General features: G+C 48.6%; 1 pseudogene; it reads left to right on the top strand.

Annotated features, from left to right (window-relative positions):
- Positions 1-2,384: 2,384 nt before the first annotated feature.
- LOC142577827 (very long chain fatty acid elongase AAEL008004 pseudogene) lies at positions 2,385-5,011 on the top strand (annotated as a pseudogene).
- Positions 5,012-6,123: the final 1,112 nt, after the last annotated feature.

Below are 6,123 nucleotides of genomic sequence, written 5' to 3' on the forward strand. Positions count from 1 at the left end.
GTCAGGCACGTGCTAAGAAAATTCATGGTTTGTAGATTCAAGGGCCCTTAATGAGAACTCATTGAAAATAAATGTGCTTCTTGAATTCCTTGAAACTTAGGGTTGGGGTCGACTTTTGAACATTCAGAGCAACAAGAAATGTAGGAAGGTTAGCCAAGGACGTTCTCGATTGGCTACCTTACATTTGGAGGGGGGAAAGAGGGAAGAATAGAGAAGGTCACTAAACGATTGCAATGGGACGTATCCTCAGCCACCAACTACAGACCTGTTTAAATCACCGTTGCCATCGTGGAGCTAGATCAAGTAACCAAGCCGTCCCACCATTTTGTTGTTTTGCTGTTTGGTTCACACCGAAGTCATCACGGCTCCATTCTCGAGCCTTAGTTTCTAGAAATGCCTTGCGAAAAGTAAGTTTCAGCTATTTGGCATGAACGCGGCGTATATCTTTGGCTGAAGACAGACACTGCTAACCATCACGCCAGAAGGCGATTGACACCATTGCAATGGGAAAGTCAGCTTGGAAAAGTTACCCGAAGAACTTAGAGTGTGTCCAATTCGGGCAGCAGCTGAGCTGCAAGACATTGAAACTAAGGGGCAGATTCCACTATTTTCCAGCAGTGTACGTGTGCATGTGTACGAATAAGGTTCATTCCACTCCCATGAAGTTTAGCCTTCGGCATTATTGAGTTTCTTGAATTGTCTTTGAATTTTGAGTCTAATGTTCTGTGCGAATCCTGATTAAATTACTCGCAAGGTTGTGTTTTAATGTTGTCTATGAAGGATTGGACCAAGTAGTTGCAGCGAAGTTAATGTAGCCGAACAACGAAGTGCTAGCGTGATTATAAGTTGGCGTTATGTGCTGCAGGGCGTCATGGAAATACTCGATAAAAGACATCCGAATCAGGCGGACGGTGGCAGGCACCAGCGAAGGTGAGGCGATAGCCTTGCAAAAACTATTTGAAGGATCGAAGAAATAAAGCAATAAGGGTGCACCACAATTCACTGTGAGCCGCTTTAAGAACGCCCCCTCCTCCTCTGGTCTCACGGTCGCTCTTAAATATATAGCGAAATGAGAAACAGAAAGCAAAAGCTCAGAACTGTCGATGAATGTCTCAGTACCACAAGTTGGGAGCCAGATGACTCGATGACACTGCACAATTTTTCGCGCTTCAGTAACACGCCACTGATGTCAGTGAACAGAAATATATAAGCGATACGGAATAAAAGCAACGCGCTCAATCCTTGCAACCTTTCGCATCCTGAATTCTGCCGCTCCCTATCGTTCTTCGCACGCGTCATGCGAAGGTTGTAGGCTCGGTCCTGACCGGCGACACGTTATCTTTTCGTCCACCCACATTTTACTTTTATTCATTATTTCTATATTTCAATTTCAACCACGGGCAATTACTTCTATGCTTTCCTCGGTTTTACTGCCAGTTGACTTTATATGGTAGTGACTAACAAAAATCGAGTCACTCTGTTTCCCTTCTAAGCGTTGCATTTAGTAATTTATCGTTGTACTTAGTTGCACAGCATTGTAACTAGTTGCGTAAAACGTGCACCTACTTCGCTAAATAAAGGTAGCTTACGAGTAGCAGGAAGACTGGTTTTTCCCCCCTTTTCTTATTTCTTATCTTTTGTTTTGCATCACAAATTGCTCCGCGGAAAGCTTCGCTTTAAAAGTCGTGACAACCAGCTGCGTCGTATGCGTTCCAACAATCGGTGGCTTTAGAAAATCCCATCCTGCCAGTACGAGGAGCTTTCCGCTTGTCCGTGGCTTCGCCCTTCGTGCGTGCAGTGTGGCCGCCGGTTTTCCTCGCCTTCCAACACGCGATCATTCACTCAGCGGACGAGCTTGGCTGAGTCCGGCTGCCCCGCCGCCGTGGTGAACGTTACGCGCGCGCTACTCGCAATTCTCCTTTGCATGCCGAGCTCACCAGGGAAGTTAAAAATATGGCTTGTCGGTAGCGCCAGGTTTAATATGGTCAGCGCGTTTTGTTGCCTCGTTGTGAGTGTCTAAGGGCGCGGGAAGAAATAAAAATAATCGAATAACTTCGATCACCATACCGACATGTGTGTCAAGCCTCGCTCGCTTTGTTACTTTTGATCCATATCGTGATCTGTTCTTGAGAAGCAGAACCACACGTTATCGTTGTGTCATCTAATTAGCAAGCCTTTGTCGCTTTGCGACGTATGCCTCGTACCCGAGCAGATATCTCACCCAGGCGTGAAATGATACATTGCAGTTGGGAAGTTGTGCGTATATATACCAAGGAGGCTATTGCATGGTGCCTTGAGTATATAAAAATATTAGTGCTATGTGCGTTAGAGTGCTGACATTCTCAGCGGGGGGGGGGGGGGGCGCACGGGCTTACATCAGCCTGTACCCCAGCCCAGCCCCCACCCCCGGATCCGCCAATGCTCAAGTCCGATTAGGTCTGGTGCGCTGGAGAGGGCGCACTCGTGTAGGATCAGTAGGATTTCAATTGTCGTGCTTCTTTGATGTGGAGTCCTCCAATTTCGTAATGCTTACGCTATCATACACCGCTGGTGTTGGTTCTGGCATCTGTTTAAAAACAGCAGGCCACGAATGACAAATGAGAAACCACCAACACTGAGTGTATAAGAATGCTTGTTCTCATACGAACCGCCGCCGTATAGCTAGGCGCGGCTGCGGTATGCAGAAAAAGAAGACGAATTGGCTGATTCCAGGAGCAGAGGTTGCCACTATCTTATGAGGAGGAAAGAAACCGAAACAGCACGGTAGGAGCTAACCTCTTCTTTTTTTTTCTCTCTTTTTTTGTGAGGAGCACACTTAATTTTAGTAAACTTGCGTTGTTCCATAATCGACATTGCTGCTGACATTAGAAAAGAAGGAAGACGGCGATTGCGTACGAGCCACGTGCCAGACGTGTCCGTTCATGGAGCAATGGCCGCGCCTTGAGTGCCCGTGGTGCTGCGAATAGACCGGCCGCTGGCAAGGCGATCCCCGCAACACCAGACAGGGCCGCTGTTCTCCACGGACGCCCCCTGAAATCCGCCTGAAGATTGTCAGACGACTCGTGCCGTGCTGATGCTCGCTTGCCGCTTGAGGACACCGTTTCTGCCTGGTGAAAGATGACGGTAAGCTGACTGAGCTGCCGAAATCCTTGATCGCTCGATGGGAGGAGCGTGGACTGGAAATAAGCTTCGCGTGGACACGTTTAGCACAGCTTAGAAACGGGAATTCAAGCCGCTGCTTTTTGAGAAACTGCATAGGTCCGCCTGTCGAAGGGAGCGTCCTCTTGTAGCCCGTCAACCAGATGATTAGAGCTCGCCACGACGACAACGAAAGGAGCCAGCATGTCCCTCCCGATATCGCAGCTACACAAGGGTCCACTGTTGCCGCCGCGAGACCTGCGGACTCTGGACTGGAAGCTTGCCGGCAACGTGCCATTCATCACGACAGTAATTCTGTGTTACATATACGTCGTCAAGTTCATCGGGCCCAGGTTCATGAAGGGGAGAGAGCCTTTCAAATGCCTGCGGCCTCTCATCATGATCCACAACGCAGCCATGATCTTAGTCAACGTGTACTTCTTGTTCGCTATCGGATCCCGTACTCACTTCGGCGGCGGCGCCAGCTTCTTTTGTCAGGGGCTCGATCGCAGTGGTTCCGTCAACAGCTTCGAAGTTGCAGATCTTCTCTGGTGGTACTTAATGGTTCGTATAATCGATTTCCTGGACACTGTGTTCTTCGTGCTCCGCAAGAAGGACTCGCACGTCTCTGTGCTACACGTCGGCCACCACGTCCTGGTCGTCTTCACTGGCTGGTTCGGCATGACCTACGGGCCTGACGGTCAGGCATTGCTCATGATTCATGTGAACACATTTGTGCACGTCGTGATGTACACCTACTACTTCTTGACGCTGCTGGGACCACGTTTCCAGCGCTACCTTTGGTGGAAGCGTTACTTGACTCAGCTTCAGATCGCCCAGTTCATCTTCATGCTGATGCACGCGCCAATACCCTTGTTCGTCGACTGCGGCTATCCTTTGGCGCACGTGCTTGTCATCATGAGTCAAGTGGCTTTCTACTTTTTCATGTTTGTGCGCTTTTACGTGCAATCCTACCGGAAACGCTTGAAGAGTGCCTGAGTTATCCTCCCCGGTTCTATCGTGCATGCTGCGACCAGTACCACCACTATAGCTGTCTTCGTTCTTTCTTCCTTTCTTTTAAATCGTGTTATGGCCCCACATTGTTGTGTGCGTTTCGGTCTCTGTGAGCTCGGACATGGACATTTACGATATTAAAGTAGACTTGACAGAAAGTGCCGCGAACTAGCATTGCATGAGAACATGCTGAATGGCAGCATATGCTCGGCGTACCCTTGAAAAATTGAGCTGTTCCAAAGCTAGGTGACAGCGGCTGACACGAATGCCTCGCCCATTCTTGAACGTCAAAGATCTCAAGCTGGAACATTCCGTTGCTCATAAAATGCATTCCTTGCTGCCATCTCGGTAGCAACCAACGATGCATCCACTTTTCAAAAATGTCATGAGCTCACGGATGGTCGGTTTGCCAACGCATTAAAACAAGAGTGTGCAAGCTACCAGGCTTTGAATCTCCGGATGCTGGGATAAGGATACGGTAGAGCTCTAGTTCAGTAAACGGTCTGCAAAAGTGAGTTTCTCAGTGTAGCAGTGCCAACAGCTGTGTGAAAAACGAAACTGTGTCGGTGCTCATTATAACTGGACAGGCTTCCTACACAAACCACAAAACATGAATCGCACAACAAGCTGCAGCTACGAAACCTCATTAGTTGCCATTGTTGTTTACCGCCTCTGTGTGATATGTTCTGTCTTTTTGCCTTGCCCTTCTGCTTTTCACAGTGGAGGACCACGCTGTGCTCTTGAATCGTGTGTCTTGAACAGTGAAGTGACCTCGATGATCGTTTCTGTGTGGCTGTGGTGGAACTAAAGTGTCAGTCCTTGCATGTAAAACTTAGGACAATAAAGCGGGCGGCTCTACTTTCTTCGCGAAACGCGTTTTGGTCGCGAATGGTTCCGTCTATCTCAGTTTCTGCTTTGAACAGGAAACAAGCAGTTTAACGAACCATGCTCGGCCGCCTGTGATCAAGTGCTCAATTTTATTGACAAAGATCGCCATCTTCGTTGGACCGGAGAGCCTCGCGAGCACTATTGTGGTTCGTGAAATTGAGTGGTTTCAATAATGATTAAGGGGGGCTGTGCAGCCCAGGGTGCGCGCGCCGTGCTGTTTGTGCCTCGTGTGTAACCGGGATATTTTTTTTTTTTGTACAAAACTTGACGGTGCTCCTGAGCTTCTCAGAAATGCTCAAGAAAAGGCACGCGTGCAGTTCTTCAGGCTGCAAGTAGTTAAAAAAAAGGCAGTTTGTCACTGGGATTGCATGCCGTCGCACCTTGATGGTACAGAGACCAACGGGAAACCGTCGGCGTTAGTACCCAGTGAAATAGATAACCTACCTTAGCTTAACGTTTACTATCCGTTTTACTCACACGAGTGTATACAGGGTCCTGCATAGTTCGCTTAACGTGTTCGAATAAAGATGTTGCGCTTACCGCTGCAGTGTTCTTGCTTAAATTTTGCAGAAGGATCGCACTTTGCAGTCCACGTCGTTCAGTGTGACACTTGCCACAGTTTATTGCCATGGTTTTTAAGAAACAGGCGCTAATTCGCCTTCGCTTATGCGGTAAGTGCAAAATATTTTGTTCGAACACGTTAAGCGAAATGTGCAGGACCCTGTACATACGGCAGTTCAGCATGAACGCCAGTGTGCTTATAGTGCGCGTGTGCAGAACGCTCATGCCAGCAGCGGAAGATGGTTGAACGCTACGTTGACGGTGTGTCCACTTCGCGTCGTCTTTGCAGCCAAACGCACTCTGCGTCTCTGAGACCCTCTAACCCATAAAGTTTCTCACTATATTACCTAGATGGAAATCTGGCGCTGCTGCGCTGTGGTAGGCATGGGAATGCCCATGGAGTTTCCTACAAAAATTTTTGTAGGAAACTCTATGGGAATGCCGGTATATTGTGACTTCGGATTGTCATCGTTCTCGGAGAGCCAGGACACATTGAAGACGCGCCTGGCAAGCACCGTTCCG

The sequence above is a fragment of the Dermacentor variabilis genome, chromosome 4 (genome assembly GCF_050947875.1).
Source record: "Dermacentor variabilis isolate Ectoservices chromosome 4, ASM5094787v1, whole genome shotgun sequence".
Classification (NCBI taxonomy): domain Eukaryota; kingdom Metazoa; phylum Arthropoda; class Arachnida; order Ixodida; family Ixodidae; genus Dermacentor; species Dermacentor variabilis.